General features: G+C 34.2%; 2 protein-coding genes across 4 annotated transcripts in view; one reads left to right on the plus strand and one right to left on the minus strand.

The window, feature by feature from the left end:
• The window catches only part of LOC123015979 (octopamine receptor beta-2R), a 28476-nt gene extending 26351 nt beyond the window's left edge, over nt 1-2125 (minus strand). The window contains exons 1-3 of one of the 3 annotated variants that reach the window (XM_044416119.1): nt 1989-2125; nt 1752-1936; nt 1104-1416 (exon numbers count right to left, since the gene is read on the minus strand). The gene's annotated coding sequence lies outside the window, so the exon portion shown is untranslated. Of the gene's footprint in view, nt 1-1103; nt 1417-1751 lie in introns of all 3 variants that reach the window. The other 2 variants (XM_044416120.1, XM_044416118.1) reach the window with 2 other exon arrangements.
• Nucleotides 1-24033, plus strand: part of LOC123015976 — a 92252-nt gene that overhangs the window by 55284 nt on the left and 12935 nt on the right. The gene's annotated exons all lie outside the window — the stretch shown is intronic.

Below are 24033 nucleotides of genomic sequence, written 5' to 3' on the forward strand. Positions count from 1 at the left end.
GTAGCAGTTGGGATCAGGCGAGCTCGTTCAACGATGATTAATTTTATGGGATTTGCTGGTAATCAGTCAATCTTAGGTTGACGTCGACTTGTCATACGCGAACGGAAGAGAAAATTATCTGACGGACGATTCTTGTTGTTTGACTAATGGATTTTAGTTTTGTCAAAACCGATCGTTTTATTAAGACGACCGTTAAGTTAAAAGCCAAATAATCGTTGTGGTTGCTCGTAACTCCACATTATGACTACCAGTTAATTACATTTTGATTTGGTTTTACTCGGGATTACATTACTAATAGTGGGAGTTGAGAAAATCTACGAAAGCGGTCCGTTTTTCACGCACGTTGATTTGCCGTTAAAAATGGTTTTACATAACACTTAGCTCTTCGAAAAACGCTGATTTATGAAAGTTTTTGTTTAGCAAAACTCGAATCCATATTATGTATTAAATTTTAGCGCAAGTATTAGTTTAATTAAAACTGTATATTCCAAAGTTTACGAGGCGAGTTTAGTATGCTGATAGCTCGTTACTGGAAAATTATTACCACAATTTGATTTTGTTTTAATTTATTTAAACTACATCACGAAATACCCCTATTAATTTAGAGTTCCACCGAGTAGTGAGAATTGCCAACATCACTGTTGTTGAAATATTTGTTTTCAAAGTCTAATAATTTTTTAATGTAAGTAATTAGATTGTTTTGTCAGAAAAATCATCAATCTGTCATAACCACTAAGGGGAATCGAGTTAAAAATAGCACTTGCAAAATAATTACATTTTGTACGGCAGTAATTACTCCATAAATACTTGTTTATAACATCATTTTTATTAATTGAAATAAACAATTTGTTGCACTTGTACGTAAATACGATTGATAACTAAGGCTAAAAATAAACAAACATTTTAATTGTATCCACTGATTTCAAAAGAATGCAAAGTTTGTGTGACAAGGTTATATTTTTGGGTGTTTCGTCTCCGGTCGGTTCGTGCAATAAATCCAGGAGTCCCAACGGAAAGTTCTTGTAAGACGGTGGAATTGAAAAAGGTGATAATTTAGATCAGCCAAGTGTCGGGGTTTACAATTAATTAGTGCTAGGACTTACGAGAGAGAGTTGACGGTGATTAACTTCCTTTAACCTCATCCATAAATCGAGCAAAGTCTGGGATTATTAGTTTCGGTGGTGTTACACGTTAACAATCACTGGAATAACACTGACGTTACCGCCGAAGGGAAGAAAAAATAATAACACACTACACTGATCACTGATGTGACGTCTATACCGACAGGGCCGAATTTAATGTAAATTTTCGTTGAATTAAATTCAGTGATGGCCTGGACTGTTTTATTTTTATTTCTCTTCCTGTGTTGACATTTCCAACGTCCCACTTTATTGCCATTAGTTAAACCATTTCAACCTGAAAATAATTTTAATATCTTTTCGTAAGAAAATAATAACAGATTTTTGCAAATTTTACGACCCCAATTTAAATTTAAATCCAATTTAAATCGAGTCAATTAAATATCGATAAACCACCGCTTTGTATTCATGGAAGCCTCTAGGTTATAAATGGAAACAACATGGGGCAGGAAACATGTAAATGGTCACAATTATAAAAATCCCATTGGAAAATTGCAATTTTGCCCATGGGTCCAGACAGAGCCATCCTCGCACTTGCGCTCTCGCCTATGCAAAACAGTCACTCTCATGCTAGATTTCTCTTGCTGCGAGTGATGTAAAAGTGAAACCTACCGTTTTTCGCGTCCAATTTGGGGTAGTGTCCTGGTGCGTGTGCGGGAGGTCCGTCGGCGTAGCTGCCACTGAAGCAACGCGCGGAGAGAGACTGAATCGGAGGCGCGAGCACGAAATCGCGACGCTCTCGGCGTCTGTACGCTCGGCGTACAGTTTAACATTGATCAAACCTACTGCAGTTGCACCTGCAATTTTGCCTTATCATTCCTGCACAGCAGGATGCTAACGTGTACGAACCGGCCCCAATCGTCGACTGAGTGTTTGTTTGTGTGGAGGACGGTTACGACTCACGATTTAATGACGGCATCGAATGCTGATAATATGGCCATTGTAACGTTTACGGTTCGCCGACTACTGGACTTGCTGTTTATTGCTACTGTGGAAATCTCGCGCTGAGAGTTAACCACTCGCAGTGCGAGCGATCCACTCGCACGCGATGGATTGGAACATCGATATCACGACTTACTCTTTTTTATAATAAAAAGATAGGCAATTCTCGAAAAATTGGAGATTATTGCCACTTCACTTATAGATCAATTTCACGCAATTTTTATTTATATAAAACTGAAGAACTGTCTTTGTACACTACACATTTTTCTTACTAAGCTTATTGACAAGCTGTTGTAGTTTTGTAAAAATTATAAAAACATTATTATTTGTAATTGTAATTCAAGCGAGCTTAATCTGTCTTCATCAATGAACTATTTTATTAAATAATAATAATAGCTATTTCTTGGCAGTTTTGTTTATGATTGGGTACCTATGTGAAATTAAATAAGCAACTGTCAACGTAATAAACCACACTCTAATAATATAAACACGAAAATATGTGATTTATAATTGAAATACAAAATGATTTCAATAGTTTTTTTAAGTTTAATTTTAAAAAGTGATAGTGCAGGTGCCTTATCCGAATAATTTATAGTTTCTGAAATACAGAGAGTGCAACTTCCATTTTATCGTCGGAAAATTTGTCAATAAATGCAATATAAACAAAGTTTGTATCTTTTGAATACTACATTCTAAAGTTTACATTGGTAATAGTCGGTAACATTTGAGGTAATGAAATTCAGAAGTATCTTCTATGAAAACTGTGATGCAAAATTTCTACTTTTATTTTTTTTTATATGAGGAGATTTTTTTGTCTGACTATTTTTGCCAATTTTGCTTCAGTTTTTTCTGAAAAAATGTAATAGATTTTGAAAAAAACTATCCTCAGAGATCATACTTGTTTCCAATTTTTGTTGGTGCAGTTTAAGCCTGAAATGCAAATTTAAATTTATTCGACGACTAAAACCCTCTATATTTCATAAATACAGGGTGTTCCATTTTTATTGTTACAAATTTAAACAGGTGATGGAATATTCAATTTTAAGATAAAAGTTTCCTATGAACGTGTATCAAAAAATATTATATAAGGGAGCTACATCCCCTGAAAGGATGCATTTTTAATGTTTTTGTTTTCAATATTTCAGAAACCATTGTAGATAAAATTACAAAATTTGGTACAACTGATATCCAAGCGAATTTAAAGATAAAATCTCGAAATTTTTATTTAGGGGCGTTCGAAACTGGAGGGTTTAGGGTAAAAAGTAACCTAACTATTTTGGCTGTTGGTTCTTGCCACTTTCGACCAAGAAATTCTAAATTCCATAGTTTTTCACAAAAAAGAGGTCTCTTGTGTTTTTGCGATACAACTTAGTGTTTTTGAGTAAAATCAGTTTATAATTTATCTTACAGACCATAAAAAAGATAAAAATTAGAAATTAAATTCGTTTTACCGTTTAAGACACCCATGATACAACTGATAGTTGAATTCGTTCAGGTGTTTGAAGGTTATCAGCTGTATCAACTTTTGTAATTATACATATCTATTCTGCAATAGTAGGAAAACTATATTAAAAACACATTTCTTTCAAAGGGTGTAACTGGCTTACATAAAAATTTTTGATACATGTTCATAGGAAACTTTTGTCTTAAAATTGTTTAAATTTGTAACAATAAAAACGGAACATCCTTTATACACATTCATTTATATACATGATTTTTCTCAGTTATTTATTATTGTTTTTAAAATTCTAAAAGTGACGCAGAGTAAATATTAGCGTGTTGTTTTAGCACTAAGTTTTAAGACTTGTAATTATGTGTTAATTGAGCGATACAAGTATTTATTTGACAGTGTGAATAATTAAACCTTACTTAGTAGATAAAAGAAAATGAAAATCATAGATCTAATCAAAAATCAAAATTCGCTGGTCAGAAATAACAATTAACTGACAATTGTTTTTCCTATTTCAGTGGTTACAAAAGATCCAGCAAAGGTCAACTACTTCGCTGATTTTCTCCTATTAAGTTTACTACAATGCACCAATGCATGTGGTAAAAGGCTTTTACCCGTGTCTATCCCTGCAAACATTTACATGTAAATTAGCAATTACTAATTGTTAATATCTTGTGTTTAATGATACCCACAATTAATAATGGAGAATAATAACCTAGAAGTTAAAGTGTTCTAATGACAAGAAATTTGTTATAAAAATTGTAATGAGCTTCGTATGTTACCATCATTTATAGAGGGACCTCCATCCCAACTCCCGTCTTCTGTAGCTCAATTATTACGTATTACTTAGGTTGGAATTTTGATATTTTGTAGACTTTATTTATATCCTAAGGCTCATTTCAAGAAAATATTTTTGATTACACGGCATGTCTCAAAAAATGTGCCATCATAATTATACATTTTTTTTTAAATGGGATGCTATTATTTTTTTTTAGTTACTGACATATTTCCATTTTTTTAATTGGTTTAGGGATTACAGCAAAAAACAATAAAAACTAAAAACTAAAAATTAGTTTAAAAAATTAATAAAATATACAAATAATGCCTTTTTGATAACATTACTACTAGATACTAATTAAATATAGTTTAACAGTCTTATTAATCGAGTTTCATTGATCTGAATTATACTACAGGGTGTGCACATTTACTATACTTACCAAACTTTTCAAACTTAATTTTTATTTACAAACTTTTTATTTTTCTTATATGAAATTGGAACCATAATTACGATATACATCTACTAAGCGTACTCTTATTCTACAGCACTCATTTCGAGATTCAGGACTCCACTCCCTTGTCGCTTCCTCCTTAAACATCTCATTCGTACTGCAATATTTGACTCACCGGACTTATGACGTAAATTACGTTGCATGTTTCTCCTGAGTATGATATTTGACGGCATTAGTGATCCAGAAAAATGTTATAATGAATAATATATCCCACGTGTTTCTGCCAACCTAAAATGTAGTAAAAGTCAATTTATATTTTTGTTATTTTATTTTGTCTCTTCTTTTTCAGTCTAACACGAGCACCCAAAAATTTATTTTCATCAATATGTTTGAAGATTTACTTTTTCTAAAAGCAATGGTAATAAAAAGTATTACATGTCTGCAAGTTATGATAAACGGCCAAGGATCATCTAAATTAAATACAAATAAAACCAAAACATCAACTTTCGACTTTAAGCCGTGTCGAAAATAAAGTTTTTAAAAATTATTTTAATTTCTCGGTTAATTTAATTTGCATTCATATTTTCTAGTAAATTTTCACACAGGCATAATTGGATTGGTGCAAAAAACGTTTCAGCCAAATAAAATGTTTATTGTATGACAAAAATCGACAAATCTCGGTAATGTGCCAAGCATTTTCTCGCTTCGGCAACCTCGATGCAAAAAAGTTGATGTTTGAAGTTTGTTGTCGGCCGTAAATTGTGTTGGGGGTAAGGGACTTCTCTCAACATTTCTTCTTAAGAATGTGAAATCAGCGATTGCAAGTAACATATCGTACAATCTGTCGCGTCTGAAACGAAACGTTTTTCTGCTGTATCGATTTGTTCTATTTATTTTCGTCGCCGATTTATTATAAAACAATCCGCCCCTCAGGATTATTTCACATGAATCAGCTCTAGAAAATTTTCGACGAAACAAGCAAGAAGAAGCAAGAACAGGCGAAAACCCAATTGAAAAATGATAAAATCAAATCCAGTACATCTGTTACTCAATATTAAATTTACATGAGCCGAACATCTTTTTTATTTATTATTTCTAAGCCGACACAAAAGGAATTGTTCGTGCAGTTCGGAACTCGATTTCACGAATGGATCGCTCCAAATGCCAAGGAATCATATGGACATCGCCAGATCAGCCGGAAATTTTCTAGACGGGGAATTAAAATTGGATTTTTTAATGAGGAGGCGAGAAGTCTCGCGAGTGATTTTTTTAGGATAAACGAGGGATGACGTTTGTTAAATTCTTCATGTGGACGTCCTTGTCAATTTTTTCGTCAATTCAATCGATTTCCTCTCTCCTAATCCTTGAACTAATCTCATGGGGTTTAATTTCCTGCTTCCTACCATATTAAGGGATCGTTGGAAGTTTAACAATCCAATGATGAAATTATTCCGAATGTAATTTCAAACCGACTTCACGATCCCACTGTTATTACCTACAACTTATAAGCTTTGGCTTGAGGAGTAGTAAACGCAGAATACTACCCCCACTCAAATTTTTCAAACGTGTTTCATTACCAAGTAGCGTTTCCTTTCATAATCCATAAGTAAACGATGAAAATTACAGGTCTCCACTCGGTTTAATTAATTTTTAATTGAGAGGGTATGGTACTTCAAATTATTGAAAAAATCCGTGTTTTTGCTCGTCTTAAAATTTCTGTTGCTGTCACAGAATTTGCCACCGGTTTTCCTTCAGGTAGCTGCGAAATAATTGGTTTGAAGTCGCTCGTTGCCAGTAATTGTCATTGCTTTGCTTTGATGCAAAATGGCTTTGTTGACTGTTTCTAATTTCAGAAACCGGACCCATTTTTCCCTCATCTCTCCATTCAATATAGACCGCCATGAATACACGCATGGAAAACGTTATCTCTTCGAATTCACAGCAAACTGTCACATATGTCTCGGGAAAATATCGTAACAGTGAATGCTTGTAAGACGTGACCAAATTAACGGAATTTCACGATTCTTCTTACTTTAACTAAGATGTATTAGCGCTTTTCCGTACTTCATCACTCAGAGTGACGCCGTTTTTTTCAAGTCTGAACGTTGATAAAGCGGTTACGGCGAAAATAACTCACCACCAGACTCATAAAGAAGAGATTTATCAATTTCCAGCGAAAAAATCGATACGTTTTTATATAACAACCCATCAGAAAATACTAAGCATGTATTAGTAATTTAAGTTATGTCCGGGAAAGTACCTATTATTACAGTACTAGTGAAATGTTTACACAGAGTATAAATATCAAAATGAGTACCGTAAGAAGCTTACCGGATGCACATTGTAATGTACTTTTTGCGCGATTAGACTCTATTCGATTGTTTACTACGGCTGTTTCCAAGACAGTAAGTTGTATTTACTCGTTGCTATCCCAATGTCGTCGGTACCTAAGTATTTTGTTTATTGTTGCTAAGTCGGTAAGCATTTTATTAAGAAAACTAACAAAAATAAGCTAATAAAATAATAAAAAAAAATAATAAGCTAATAAACTAATAAAAATAAGCATCACGAACGTTAAGGACTTACTGTTATTGATGCTTAATATACTATTTTTTCATTGTGTATCAATAGAACTTTCCAGGTAGGTTCGATTCGATGTTTTATTGTGTCAAAAATAACATACCAATAAAGGTTGCTTGGTTACATTATCGGCTCTGATATCGTAACAGCTCACTTACCGGACTAAAATGATGACAAAAACAAATTTTATTAGTTTTACCCGACAATTATTATAATACAGGGTGTTCTGTTTTTATTGTTACAATACAGAGAGTGCAACTTCCATTTTACCGTCGGAAAATTTTTCAATAAATGCAATATAAACAAAGTTTGCATCTTTTGAATACTACATTCTAAAGTTTACATTGGTAATAGTCGGTAACATTTGAGGTAATGAAATTCAGAAGTATCTTCTATGAAAACTATGATGCAGAATTTCTACTTTTATTTTTTTTATATGAGGAGACTTTTTTGTCTGACTATTTTTGCTAATTTTGCTTCAGTTTTTTCTGAACAAATGTAATAGATTTTGAAAAACTATCCTCAGAGATCATACCTGTTTCCAATTTTTGTTGGTGCAGTTTAAGCCTGAACTCCAAATTTAAATTTTTTCGACGACTAAAACCCTCTATATTTCATAAATACAGCGTGTTCCATTTTTATTGTTACAAATTTAAACATGATAGAACATTCAATTTTAAGACAAAAGATTTCTATAAACATGTACAAAAAATGCTACGCAAGGGAGCTACATCCCTTCAAAGATATGCGTTTTTTAATGGGGTTTTCCCACTATTGCAGAATAGATAAAATTACTAAAGTTGGTACAGCTAATAACCTTTAAACACCTGAACGAATTCAAAGATCAGTTGTCGAAATTTTGAAGCACGCGCGTCTAAAAGGTAAGACAAATTGTAAACTGATTTTACTAAAAAGCGGTAAGTTGTATCGAAAAAACGCAAGGGACTTCTTTTTTGTGAAAAACTATGGAATTTAGAATTTTGTAGCTGAAAGTGGCAAGAACCAACAGTCAAAATAGTTAGGATACTTTTTACCCTAAACTCCCCCAGTTTAGTACGCCCCTGAGTAAAAATTAAACTTTTTATCTTTGAATTCGTTTGATTGTATAAAGGTTATCAATTGTAGCAAATTTTGCAATTTTATGTACAATAGTTTCTGAAACATTGGAAAAAATACATTAAAAGATGTACCCCTTTCAGAGAATGTAGCTTCCTTATACCAGGTGAATAAAAAGTATGGAACCAAACGTTTTTTGCTTAAACTATTTATTTTTTGAAAAACTAATTGACTAAAGTACTATAAAAATGTGATGATTTAACAAGAATAAAAATTTTCGAAATTTCCTTTTATTTTTGAGTTCTACAAAAAAATTAATTTTTTTAAATGGCAACCCACTATAAAATCATTTTTCCCATAAAAGCTATACTCTAAGGATTACAACTATCCGCTTTATTTTTAATTTTTTCAAAAAAATTTTTTCACATAAATTGCAATTTTGACAAAAAAAAATCGCATAACTCAAAAACAAAACAAAATTTCGTTCTGAAATTACGATCACATTTTTTATATTACTTTAATTTATATTAATTATTATTTTCCGGAGGCAAATGATTAAAAATAAAACCGCTTGGTGCCATACTTTATATTCACCTGTACAATATTTTTCAATACATGTTCATGGAAAACTTTTATCTTAAAATTGAATATTCTATCACCTATTTAAATTTGTAACGATAAAAACGGAACACGCTGTATATTAAAAAAAATAAATCAAACGTCAGAAATAAATAAGTGAAGACACAAAAGAAAAACGTACATTTTATACGTAAGACCACAATAAGTATTGAGTAAAAGATAACATGTAAGCGAGCATGTAAGCATAAACCCTTGGAATTTGAGAGACTATTTCCCTCACAAAATTTAAGCCAATCAAATCTTTAAAATTCCTGAGATTCATCCAATCAGATTCAAGTTACGCGTTAATTGAGCACGTGCAGATTATCAACAATAATTTTCCCGTGTGCTAAATTACCGCGAATCTGATTGGATGGGTCTCAGAAATTTGAAATATTTGTTTCACATAATTTTTTGTTTTAATTTCTCACAATGAAAATTTTACTTTTATAAATTTTGTTCGTGAAATAGTACAAAATACCCTTCGTACATACCAAATTGATTCTAATTTTGTCAAGTGACTGAATTATCGACAATTTGGCATGCACTTGGGGTATTACTATTGATAATTTTTGTTTGTAGAAAAAATGAATAGGTGTATTAAAAGTACCTCAAACATAAATATAAAACTGATGATACATTTCTTAAATTGAAGTCATTTGTTTACACCCGGAGGGAACAGACATCCGTCGATATCTCCGAAATTATTGATACGTAATAGTAAGGGGCTATTGTTTGGTATTTTTGGAATGTTGGAAAGCACTTTTCGTTTTCTATCTTCAAGAAAAAGATCAACGTGCTGCGACCAGTAGTTATCGATAAAATTGTAAATATAGGACGTATGCACAATACGCATATCAACTCGTCAATAAGAAGCAGGAAATTGTAGTATTAGGTATTTCTGTGTCGTGTAATTTTGACAAATTGGCGGCTCTGCGAACGCACGTCGAAGCTTGGAATGGTATAAACTGGGAGCTTGTCTAATCAAAACTTATTAATTACCGTAAACATGCACTACTAGCTCGTACATCAGCGTCAGCGAAATAGGAAGTTGGAACATCCCTCCTAGGGAAATGTAGCGCGAGTTTAACCGTTTCCTGTTTAACTCGACATATATCAAGATTCTCGCGCCTTCGTACTTTTGCGATTTCTTTCCGAAATAAATCACGGCATAATAGTAATTTACCGGATTTGAACTAGTGAAGTTGCAGCGGGATTTAATCGTACTTGATAACAAAGTATTCATTAATATTTTATTGGAGAGTTTTACGGCTCCCACAAGCTACAATGCTATGTTAGCGTAAAATTTAAACGCACACCCCGTTGGGAATACGTTTATCAAAAGAGAGCTACGACTAGGAAAGCTTTGTTTTTATGACAGCCTTACCATAAAGAAGCGTCTTTTTAACTGAGGTCATAACACAAAGGTGGAAGAACTTTCAAATAAGTCACAAAATTAATACTTGATTGAAAAGTGTCAACGGGCTTAAAATTTCCTCAAAATGGCACTTGTGCAAAATTATTTAGATTTTCAATAGATAAGCACACGAGGAATACAACGAAATATAAATATCTGGAGGTCTGAAGCTTATAAATAAAACATCGTGTTTTTGAAAGCTTCTCACTGTTGTTTCAGTACAGTTCGAAAGCTCGGTTGCGACAGCCCTTTGACTCAAATAAATAAACAAACAAACGTCCTAACAGAATTTTTCGCATTCTGTCATGTCACCTTAACGAATTATGATCCTTTCAAGGGACATCTTTTGTATCATACATTTAATTGAATTTCGTTTTGTCAGGATTCACAAGACTTGACAATCTTGTCTCCCACGACGGTTCGAATCTTTCACTCAAGTTCAATCTGAACTGATTGTTCGAGATTTTCTGCGGGTCACGCATTAGAAACATACTGTAAAAGTTACAACCGGCCCTGTATATCGGGACAGATGTCCTGGAATCCTGAAAGCTCGCTAAATTGAATGGCACCCGGGAAAAAGTCGACTTGTTGTCAGCGATAAAATAGATCGATGCATTCCCCTTCCTTCTCCGGGAAGTAATCGGATTCCTCCAACGGATTCGCGACCCGGAAATGACTTTTTTTCTTATTAACGAAAAAATCGGACGAATAACGATCACTTTGAAACGCGTACCGACTATTCTCTCGATAAACGTAAAATCAACATAGATTAGAGTTAAACCTGTTTCATTTGTTTCCTTAACCGTGTTTTGAAACAGATACAATAGATACGACAGATACGATACGTATCTTTCTTTTGACTAAAAATTAACACAAATTACAGTTAATTTGTGTTTAAATATGAAAATACCTATGTGCAAAAAAAGTATTTTTCTAATATCATTAAAACTTGTACACACAGACGAATGTCTAAGAGTTTCAAAATCATGTGAATACGAGCATTCCAGTATTTTCAAAAAAAAAATTAAGTTTAAAACTTTTTGAAATCCTTCTGTTGTATAAAATATCGTAAAACACAGCTTTGGCATTAAATCAAAATTAAACTAAAACAAAGGTATGTTAAAATTTTAGTGTTCATTTGCTTGTTGCGGCTTTTTTTAGTCATTTTTCTGAATAAAACTGTATATTTGAATAGAAGTTAAACAAATTCGGTGAAAATTGCAGGAATTAATGAAGTTTCTTACGAACCTAAAATTCCCGTAAATGAAGACGATTGTTTCGCGTTGTTCTTTTAATCCATCATCGGTTCTGTTTACATTTTCGGAATAACCTTCGTCAGTCCAATTAGAATACATCAGTAGAACAAAAAGCTCCCCGACACGAATGCAATTAGGAAACTATAATAATAAGTCTAACGTCTCCGGCAAAGAATTGAACTGTCTCGTGCAAGCAATTAAATCCAAGCTTGAAAGCTCATTATTTTCCATTGAAACGAAATTAGTTCTATCTAAAAAAACATTTTAATTGTAATTCAGAAGGAGCAAATCTTGATCGAAATTAAGATAAAATCTTGGATATCATGGAGGCCGGCTCCCGCAGGATTCCAAGGATTCTGTGGCATTCCGGCTCTCTTTGTCTCGTTATTCCGTGCAAAGTCCGAGGATAATGCGGACGCTCCTATAAGCCGGAAACATTGTAACTGTAAATAAGTCGCGTCGCATCGGTTACCTCGAAAAAGACTCGAGAAAATTTCGAAAGTCGATCGAAGCTTTGATTTGTGTGCGATTGACGCTGGAATTGTACGTCTTATGCACAACTCTAATTACCTTTTACGACAGCCATTAAATGTTTATAGTCGAACGAAAAACATACAATCAAATTCAAAGGAAAACCGATAAAACATTTAATAAAGTATAAGTACTTCAAAAGCATTGAGGGGGACTCGACTCGGTCTTTTCGAGACGCATTTTATATTAGGACGTTATTAAATGTAGATAGATTGTTTATTTTTGTTTATTCCACCAAAGTGTGTCGTAAAATTTACGGTTAAGGCATTAAAAAAAGTATCTCTTTGATTTATTACTCGAAAATTTAAAGCTGTTTTGCAGCAAGTGCTCGTATATCGATGTTATGGGTCGACATTGAATCATTTTTATGCTTAATATCTGAAGCGAAAGTGGAATTTAACGGTTTGTAAAGTATGTTTGGATAGACATCGTAAAATGTTTCAGGATGCTACTTCATATGTTTCGACTTCCACGTCTCTATTGTGACACAAAAAAATCATTTTTAGTTTTTCTTTTTTGCTAAAGCATCTATTTGACGTAATTTCCGCATTTGCACGGGTTATTATTTCCAGTCCGAAATTGACAAAGCTAAAATAACATCATTCAATGCAGTCGTATCCACAGACAAATAAACGCATTCCCGATTATTTGCAGATGAACTGCAGTCGACTTTCATTAAATCGCCAACTATTGGATCGAAATTAATTACTTCGCGCACAATAAACCGATGATAAATACACGCTTTCCCTGAAATTCTTGTGGAAATAAGAATGTTTTCGGGCGAAAATTACTTGTTGGCTGTTAACGAGGCAATCGGGAGAATTGCCTAATAACAGTTTATCTTTTCTAGTTGCACTGCGGTTCGGCTTAAGTCTTTGGCAACAATCTTATAAAAAATAATCGGTTTTGGCGCCGAGGGGACAACAACGTTTTAATTTCCGCTCCGCCCATGAATATTTAAATCGCCTTCCCAGAGAACAACTCCTAATTACGTTTTTAAAGACAATTCCTTAAAAAAAATCTTGATTAATTCATATCAGGGCGCCGTTATTAGGCCGTTAAAGTGGAACGAAAAATTCAAACACTGGAATGACTTCTTGATCTAATAAAAACCATTTTGCATAAAGCTTCACCCCGGGAAAAAGCCTTAAAACACTCAACTTTAATTATTGTTTGGTCCATCGATCGCGGTGCTTTTGTTTCTTAACTCTTATCAACAAATCTCTGTAACGAAACTTCTAGCCGAGTTTAAAACTCGAAGAAAAAAGCATTTCTACTCACACGTGAGCTCGACGTTATTTTATTACACCAAGAGTTTCTATCATTTCTTTTCGTGTGCGTCTGAAATTAGTTCTGCTCCTTTGAGAATTATTTTGCTGTCAGCGCAACTTCAATTAGAAAAGTTTGCGGCTCCAAGACCGACGTATTTTTGTGTAGCATTGCCGTTATTAAATTCAATTATGCTTCTGAGCCGATTAATCCGAAGAAGGAAAAATCACACACGAACCGAAAGCTTGAATCATTTATTCGCCAGACATTCGTCTTTATCAACCCACCATTAATTAATCGGCTGATCCTCCCCGATTAAAAGCTCCAGAGGGTTAAAGTCGAGGTTATCTATCACGTGTGCTTAAAGAAAACCCATAACCGCAACGAAAAACCTCGCTTCGGAAATAATTATACCCTCAGATAAACTCACAATTCTTTCACTAAGTGATGTCAAATAAAATCTCACAAAACTAACTTCTGGAAAGTTAAATTTTGCCTAATTAGGAAAAGAAAATATTTTTGCATCTTATAAGATTAATGGATACTTAATAATATCTTATCTACCTATTTAACAAAAATTTAAAAGATGGTAAATGATTTTCTGTAAATTGTCAGAACTTTAGAAATTTTTTCAAATCAGAAAATGGTTTAGAGGTACAGCAAAGCCAGTTAATTTATTAACAACAACAATAAAGAAACTTAAAAAAAGAGCACATCATCTTAGGATCTCATAACTCGGTCAAATAAAAGAAATAATTAATGAATAATATTTTATAGATTTTTTTGTAAAGAGTGATGGTTACATCTTTTAATAAAAACCATGCCATGGTGTTAGCAAAATTATAAGGTTTTATTAAATGTCTCAGCTGTGTAAATTTATGTACGAGTATATATAAAGTATTTTTTTGAATTCTAATAAACGCGAACTCAAGCTTGTTGCAGTTTATCTTTACTTAGTATGTGGATTAGACCTAGTGTCGCCCTATTCAGCTTAAATGCGAATGATAAATTAATTTAATGCATACGCATGTCATGAACACATGTTTTACTATGATTTATGCGCTGCTAACTATTCGCATAATTCCGGTCCCGGTCCGGGTAATCCGGGCGATGAAGCGAACATTCAAAAAACTCTTCAAAAACCGCCTCATTTTGTTCATTTATTTACTGCGAGTGAAATTATACTTTCTGAAAGACACTATTCACTAGGATAAGCTGCGCTCTTTAGTGCTCTTTGAACGATCTCATCTACAATGTAGATAGAGAGCTGAATCTCTGCCTCATCCAAACGATTTCTAAAACCGTAATGAAATCCTTTTGTTCTCTCACCCATCGGAAATCATATTTATTTAGATGCGTGAAAGAAGCGATTCGTTACATTAAAAGAAAATGGAAAAATTGGTAAAAAACCGGAAAACGGCGTGCATCCGCCAATCAGTGTCGAAGTTTTTTTTTTCCTTCAGGATAAACATCCGGCTTTTACGATTTAATCTCGTGGAAGTAATCAACGACGAAAGGAATTCGTCCGCTCACTATCTCGGACGGCGGAGATTTCGAACATCTGCGAATGACGGGAGGTAACGTGATTTTATGGCCTGTCAACGCGCCACATTCACCTTTTATGTCGTTTTAATAAGCAACGAAAAGCGCACAACGTATGGACGAGGTTTCCACCGACGTTGAAATATGGTTGCGGATCTACCGATGATTGTATATCAATGGTAGTTATACCGTGTGATCAAATAAATTCGTTATTTCAGTCGACATTTGCAAAAAACCAAAAATTAAACTGTGTCTGAAGTGATGGTCTTGCTGAGCCTCAAATGCAGTAAAAGTACAATTCGGTTCTAGTTGATGTGAATCCTGTAGTGATATCTTTTGCTCTCTTTGTGCTACGCAGAACAAACACGGGCTTAATGAAAGACACAATTAGCTGCAAGGTGTAAATAACCTAAATTAAGGGAAAACCTTTAGGACGTAAATATTTACAGATGAAATTAAGAGTGACTGCTGTACCTTGACTAACTTTCCATAATTATTTTTGCATCAATTTTATTTTAATCAAGATCAAAGAAAATGAGTAGCGTGCGTCGAGGCCGGCAAAGTAAAAAATCTGTTTCCTGGGTCCGCTGTCAGACCTTTCCTGCACGCATTATCGACTTGTACGAGCTCGTCGAGTGATCCCGCTTTTCATTACAAATTATGAGTGACAGCTGAATAGTAGGATTGTTACGTCTGTACAAACCGTTTTATGCCGGTGAAACAATGTTCCACTTTGTGTTGATATCATGTCGCTAAATAAAGCTCTCACGTTAGTCTGAAACGACCGAGATTTCACCTCTAACCGATGCATATTTCATGTCTTAATAAATATTTAATGAAAAGACGAACGTAAAGGGTGTCGATTTAACAGTTCACCGAGTTTTTGATTGTTTGGATATCAACAAGGATACATTTTGACAACAATTTAAGAGCTTTTACGAGCGGCCAGTGCATCCTGCGAGCTGTAAATTCCACAAGCAAGTCACTTTAAACATCATAAAACGCTTTGGCTTTTAAATTTTGCGATCGAACACTAAAACTCTTCTTCCAGATATTCTTTGATAGCAACCGGTCGCAATTAAATTTCTATTTGCTCCGAAAAAGAAGGTTCTCTTGCTTGACTGCTTTATATGCTTAATTACCTTTGAAGCAAAAAATAATAAAAATTTAGTTACCGATTTTTTCCCTTTTAACTTATTTTATTTTTAAGTAACGCAAAATGTACGTTTCTTACTTTCTTGTTTCTAAATTTGTTGGGATAGAAAATATTTTCAGCTAAGCGACAGGTGGATTAATGTTGTTGGCTTCGATGAAATATTTTCAAATTTTCTAGAGTGCTTAAGGCAATACGTTCCAATTTTTACGAAACAGTAAAAACTTTTTGCAACTGCGTTAAAAAATTACACGCTGTACTAAATCCCCAAATAATTTTGTAGCTAAAATTATAATTGGACGCGGTTGTGAACATAAATTTTCTCCGGAATCGTGTTAATAAACTAAATCTTAAAGCAACCGCGTTGTATTATAATACATGATATTCGTGCAATGAGAAACTCAAAGACGCAATAATTCTCGTGAATGTAGTCGAGGGCTGCATAAAGTGTTATCGTTAATTACGACCGATTTAGTGTTAAATAAAATGCTAAAAGTTGAAAATCTTGGTTAGATTGGCCTTGTCGAGAACGCGCTCACGTTCCGTTGAAATATTTTAAAAGCTCACGTTCACATACAAACCTACGTGGCTGTAATTCGTTTCAAGTGCATCGTTCCGTCTTATTTATTAAAGCGGCAATAACAGTTAAGCTCCTGAAAACAAGCGTAACTTGACCCAGTTGGATCTTCCGGTAACGAGTCGACCCTGGAAATTGACAAATGGCCAAAAGGACGACAAAAAGCCACATTAATAACTGACACCGACAGGGTGTTCTTCTCGGTGAGGGTCTCGATTTTTGTTACTCGGAGCGTGTTAATTAGACGGGGCAGCCTTTGTTGTAAATTTCTGAATTTATGGACGGTTTGTAGCTGTTCCAGGTGCTAACGGAAGAAATTGGGTTTGTTTTATAGCGGTTGCGTTTCATCTTTTCACCGAGATGAGAAATTTCAGTTCTTTTTGATTTTTTTCTTTCTCCCGGGGTCGGTCATAAATAATCGAAAAATCGGAGCTTTGTGGAATTTTCGGAACGGAACGTTCACGTGAACAGATAGACCAACGACAGGTTCATTAGAATTCCGGACTCGCAACAGCCACCATCTTAGAGCAAAGACGCCCCACCCCGGAGTCGGACGTGGCTCCATTAACAATATATTAAGTCGGCCTTTTGGCACACGCATCGGTTTAATTCGGGTGATTTTTTTTAAACTCGTTTGTTTGAATAATCAACAAACGGAGTTTTATGCAGGCTAAACCAAAGGTAATACATTTTTCAAAAAAAAAAAAACATAAACCTAAAAAAAATGTCGGTTGCCATTAAAAAAATTAATGATGATGTCATTACTCAAAATCCAATTATATCATGAATGTTGCAATAGTGTCAAAATGTAATAAGTGCTTATATACAAATAAAATCGATCTGTTCGAGGATTTTTTTGAAAAATTACCTGTAACAAAAATAATCGCACAAATATGAATTGATGGTTAAAAGAGAAAGAGCATAAGAAGTGAAGTGAATAAAGCATAAGTAAGGGAAAGCGCATGAAAAACATAAAAGCTTTATCTGCAAACGTCACAAAAGTGACCACTTTTATGACTAAATGACACAGGTAAAAGTTTTACTTTTCAGACATAGAGTAAAAACACTGTTTTTACGCCTAGGCGTTTTCACTTTTACTTGACACTTACTTTGACATTTACCACTGTTGTCTCTTTCTTGTCCCTTTCGCTTTTTCAGCATTTTCTGGAGAGGTACAAGGTATATTATCAGCATTCGACATTTTGCACTATAAACTACACCAGTTATTCACCAGTTAAATCAATCCACACTTGTGAACTCTCAACACAAATTCCGAAACTGACGCGTGACGTTTGTTATGATTTTATTGCAAAGCGTCCTGATTATTGAGGTGATTTACTTGATTATTGGTGTGTTGCTCTTTTCGTTCCATCTGAATCGTTTGCAGATAAAATAGTATATGTTATTTGGAGTAAAAGTGAGTTTATGTGGCTCAACTGAATCCATTTGCCTCACTCCGTTCGGCAAAATGAACGTTCAGCTTCGCCACATAAACAATCACTTTTACTCCTAATAACATAATCTACTATTTTCTATGTCGGTATTAGGATGGGCATTTTGTGCGACTGTCCCTATTACACAAAATGCTCTTTGTGACACTGTTTTAAGAAATATTTTATGCTACATTTTTACCACCACTGACTATGCATACTGTGCTACATCGTCTTTTTTTGAAATGATGTTTACATGAGTGCCCAAAATTTTTTACATATATAAACTCCAGCTCTTGCTGCGCCACTACTTTTTACATCAACTTGACTTGTTAATTTATTTGTTGAATTTTTTTTCTAACAATTCTGACAAATCAATCCAGGTTACTTTGATTTTTAATTTAAAAAAAAATAACCTATTTAATATACCTAATAGTTAGTTGTATTAGATTTGTTGGTTGCGGCAAAAAAAATCAGAAGTGCCCCTCTTACCTATAAATAACACTGTAGTTTAATAGACTCGATAATGTCAAGCCGTTTAGGGCTTTTTAATCCGGAGATAAGAGCTTTCCGACGCGACGGCTTTGTCTAGGACGTCATCTGTTTAACGGAAATGACGGACGATGGAGAAAAAGCTACGGTCTCATTGAACAGTTTTATTTCCTGCTCGAGTTTCTGCAAGCGTAAATAAATTTAATCTGCAATGCAGAAAATCCCGGTATTTACAACTTGTTTTCAAGTCGAGCTGATTTAGACGTAATAAGTTCTATGTCCGAATCTACACAAAAATATAAAATGTTATTTTAGAATTTTTGGAGCTTGTATGAATTTATGGACTCTTGTAGATAATAATAGCGACAATGGTTGTCTTGTTTCATAATTTTCGGCGTCTGCCATTGGCGAAATTCCAAACAGTTGAATCAAAAATTCAAATTTGTTAATGTTAGACAACAGGTTATTCATAGAAACTTATAATTGCTAATTTTAGCACCGCTTGCTGAAAATTACACTTACTTAATCAAATTTGGAAGAAAATTAAAGCATCTTTTTTCTTTTTTTTTATGACGTTTAAATAATTGATTAGTTACTTCAGTGAATCCTCCAGCGACCTAATTCTCTCTTTGAGTCCCCGATTTCATTAATTTAATATCTCTGAGAATCCTTTGTGGTTAAAAAATGCGCGAGAGGCTAAAGGAGGTAATCCCAAAGTGGTCTTTCCATAACAATTAGCGTCTTATGGCGTTTAAGTGATGAATGACGACAGGAGAGTCTTTCGAGTCCACCGAAAGAGCCATAGATTATGCATGACCGGCAATCATAAGCTGTCAACGTTCTTGTGTCAAGTATCCTCAAAGCCCCTTTGAATCGAGGCACTTCTTAGGGGGAGTCCGACTTTTTCCGAATTTGGATGGGGCAAAAACGGTGAGAAAGCTTCGTGTTTATTTTACCACGTTTATCCATTTCGTTCGGAATAAACAGAAAGGTTATCTTTTATTCATCTCGACTAGCAACACCTTTATTTTCTAAGGATGAGTTATTTTAGGGTTTATTACCGACGCACGTAAATCATTCCGACGGCAAGTTTCGATAAATTATTTTTTAACTGAGCGAATTTTGAAAGACTATAAATTTGGCTCGAGTGATAAATTCATCTCGAATAATGTATTCCTACGTAATAGCCGATCATCACGCATCCTTCTCCCTCGCTTAATCAAGGAACAAATTGAAGGAAATCACACCGTATCTATTTATTCACTCTGACACAAAACGGCAACTATCCAAAATAAACTCGTGCCGTTTTCGTCGCCAAATTCGCAACTCTCGCTCTGAGGTGATCATTGATTTTAGTTAGGGCTATTTTAGTTATTTAGAAAAATATTTTCGTCGCTCAGTGCAGATGATCCATCTATTTTAGTTGTGTACAAATATTGGGGGACGCGTTTTGTTAACACGAACGTAACTGAAAAATATTTCTTTTACTGGTTCAAGGCTTCATTTATTATTATTTTGATGACTCATACACTCGGCAAAAATTGATGCAGGACGCGAAGGAAACTGACATGACGCACAAATTATCAAGTGCTAAATTACACATTTTATTTTATTAATAGGAAAATTTGATAAGTTCTGCTAACTGAGAATCGCATAAATATACCCGCCAAAAATCTGTTTACACTAAATGTTCAATATTACCAAACAAATCAATCCGATCCGATTTATTTACCTATGCCATAATATTTAGAAAATTATCAAACGTATCTGAAATAATTTGAAACGACCTGTCCAACTTCCACAAAAGATGATTTTTGATCTTTAGAGTAAACTGTATTAAAGCAATTTTTTCCTCTGTCTGGTCAATATTTGCATTTAAAGTGGAGCGAGTGTATTATTTTAATCCGAATGCAAGACCTGATTGTAGAATCAGATAGAATACGCTTTCGATTCAACAAAAATCTCTTCTTTTCACGCTCCTTTCGTCGACTAATAATCTATTAATATTCCGTCCGTTTCGGATGCAATATCCTCGACGATGATGGGATGCGAATTCATCGTGGGAACATCTCGTGGGAAATAGGAAAAACAGGAAAAGCGGCGACTCCATTAGCATGATCGCATGATTGCTCGGTTTTTTCGGGCGGTGGCGGCGGCGACGGTATTTCCTCCGTGGAGAAAATCGCGAAAGACGCGAGCATTTGTTTTCATTTTCCTCGGTTCGTACATTCATCATAATGTTTGTCTAGCGTGTTGCGGTCCATTTTCGTGGATTTTTAATGGTTGGTTGTTATCGACGCCATCCGCGACTCTCGTAATCGTAATTTATAATGCGCAACGAGTGACAAATGGACTTTTTAGCTGAGAGTAATGACTGGGGGAAAGTCGCCGAGGGTTGGAATATGAGAAGGGAGGATTGATTTCAGATTAGGAAGTTTCTTGGATGTGTTTTGTTTGTTGGTTTTTAACATTGATTGGATGATTAATGGACGTGCATGACTGCATCATTAATCTACACTAAAAACTCCATCGTCGATGATTGCCTTAATTTATTATTTTTCCTTCTGTCGGCCATATTACGCGGCTAATAGTTTCCTGCAGCTCCTGAAAACGACTGATACGAGGGTCTCGAACACAAAATCATCCTTTTATGGATACTCTCTCAAATTTATCGCTCTTCATTTACTCAATATCTAGCAGATATAACAGCGAAAAAACTTTTTCCATCGACGCGAAAAAACTCCGATTGAAAATTGCTAAATTATAGCAGAAACCGTAATTGGCCACAATAACCAATTTTTCTGCCAACCCCAAAATCCGATCGATGAACCAATTAGAACCGAAACGGATTAAACACGGAAACGAAATGTGTGGGTGAAGTGTTGCTTATTATCCGATTTTCTATATCACACCCTCCACACACTAAAACCCAGAGCTTTATGCAAGGAACAATGCTTTCATAATAGCTCAGGTCATCGAAGGATTCATCGTGATTTATTTCGGTCGAGGAGGCTCTCGCTGAATCTCAAAGGTGTCGTAAACCAACAAAAGCGTGCATATTTATGTTCGTGTGTGTTCGCAAGAGCAATTTTATAAAATATGAATGATATTTCCCTGAAATTAGGGATTTTTTCTTGACATGTCTGCGTTTCAGGCTTGCTGTCAGGAGCAGATTGTGATCATTAATAGGGCCATGAACGTGGAAGCTGAATTAAGTGGAGATTTTGGAGGCGGGGACTGACGCCATTTTTCCTAAAGACGACGAGAAGTAGGCCACTAGCCAAAGGGTTTGTATGAAACTCACGTGTGGCGGCATTGATGCCAAGTTTGAGAACGACAATATCAGAAAATTGTTGTTTTTTTTTGTAATGCTATAACTATTAAATTTGACGTGTAAAAATGAAAGATTTAGAAAATTTACAAAGCCTAAAAACTAAGAAATGTGTATGAAATGTGCATTTATAGAACATATTTCATGCAATATGTTTGCGAGGATTATAGTGGATTTAAAGTTTCCACAAAGTTTATATGTTGGCAAGAAACCTCAATCCACAAACTTTGAAACCCGAATTAAACTTATATGATTTTATAACTAGTTGATAAATACTCAATATAACATTAAGAAAGCTTCTACACTAATCTAGTTCTGTTAAACCGAAGCATAATGATAAAAATATACATGATACGGAATTTGCTACTGAAAAATATGAGAAAATAAAATACACAGGCTTATAAAACGTACAAAGAGCTTTGTTTTAATATTTATTTATTGAAACTAGTAAAGAGTAGCAAGTTTATAAAAAATTGAGATAAACCTTACTGGGATAATCCGCAACAATTAAAAACAGTTGCTAACTGTGAATCGGATAATCAAGGGTACCTACCTAATATCCGGTGCAAAAAATTACAATGTTGATCATCATTTATGACTTAACTAAATAAATTTTAAAGTGAAATTGGAGATTTTAAAAGCACATTTTAATTATATGTCGTGTAAAATTTTCATTTTGTTTTAATTCTGAAAGGTAGTAAATATACGAATGTGCTAGTATATTTGTTCTATTATGCTACGAAACTGACTCAAAACTTTTTTTATCTGGTTATTATTTATTTGAAACGTTTTTATTATTAATTTATCTATACTTTTATCAAGCATCTCTTACTTTTTGCAGGTTTACCCACTGTAAATCGTTTCTAGGGACAACATGGGTTTTCGATCAATTTGTCCACTGTTACCCGCCTGTCACCCACTGTTGCTACTGTCAAATACTGTAAATTCAGAATAAAATTACGAAATATCAATTACTACGTTTCCATGAGGAATTGAATTTAAATTGAAAACGGTATTGAGATTCAGAACTGCCATGGAAAGAGTTTAAAATCGGTATTGAAATCGATTTGAATCTCAAGGTCGATACGGCAAATTCTGGGATCGTATCGGGATTGAATCCAACCGGAAACACACGGACCCAATTCCAATACCGTTTTCAATTCGAATTCAATTCCTCATGGAAACGTAGTAATTATCAATATTTGTTCAATGAGGAGATGTTAGATAAAATGTTATATGGTACTCGTGTGTTTGCTACACGAATGTTACACGACTACGTCTCTTGAGTTTTTTGCATAAAATGCAACAAAACCCACTTGTGTCATATATGACTATAATATGTCACAAGTAATATGTCAAAAAATAACAAAAAACGTTTTTTGTTTTGTGAATTATGAGTAGGTATGTACATGTTACAGTTGGAGACAAAATACTTTGGTCGTCACTTTTCTGACACTTCAATGTAATTCAAGCTTTAACGTCAAAATGAATGATAATTTTAAATTAATGACAGCTATTATATTTTCCTATCAAAAACTTGTCAACTATGATTGACTGTAGCTAAAAATAAGGTTAACAGTCCTAAAGCATGCTTTACAATTTAATGCCACTCAAGTGACATTGACGACCAAAGTATTTTGTCTCCAACTGTACAACAACGCATATTGAAAGTAAAATCGTTTCACACAGAATTTATTCAAAAACGAGATAATCTTCGGCGATGAGGAGATTATGAATAGAAATTACATTTGAAACAGAGCTCCTGAATCCAAATTTGGAATCACGTTTTAAATTTTGTGTTAACAATTTGTCAATTTCTGCTTCCACATTCCATCCTAAAACCTGAGGCACGTTTTAAAACGAGCTCTTTATTTAATCTAAAACATCGCACAATAACTATCAAATCTGGAATATACTCGTAGCTCAACCGTAAGACATTTCCTTTAGGAAATATCCCTACTTTCAGAAGACAAATCTGGTGTACGTTGAAGCCTCGGTCACTGCGACATTTGCATAATAAA

This window comes from Tribolium madens, unplaced genomic scaffold (genome assembly GCF_015345945.1).
Source record: "Tribolium madens isolate multiple individuals breed KSU strain unplaced genomic scaffold, Tmad_KSU_1.1 Scaffold_19;HRSCAF=116;Tcas5.2_LG9, whole genome shotgun sequence".
In the NCBI taxonomy this organism is placed as follows: Eukaryota; Metazoa; Arthropoda; class Insecta; order Coleoptera; family Tenebrionidae; genus Tribolium; species Tribolium madens.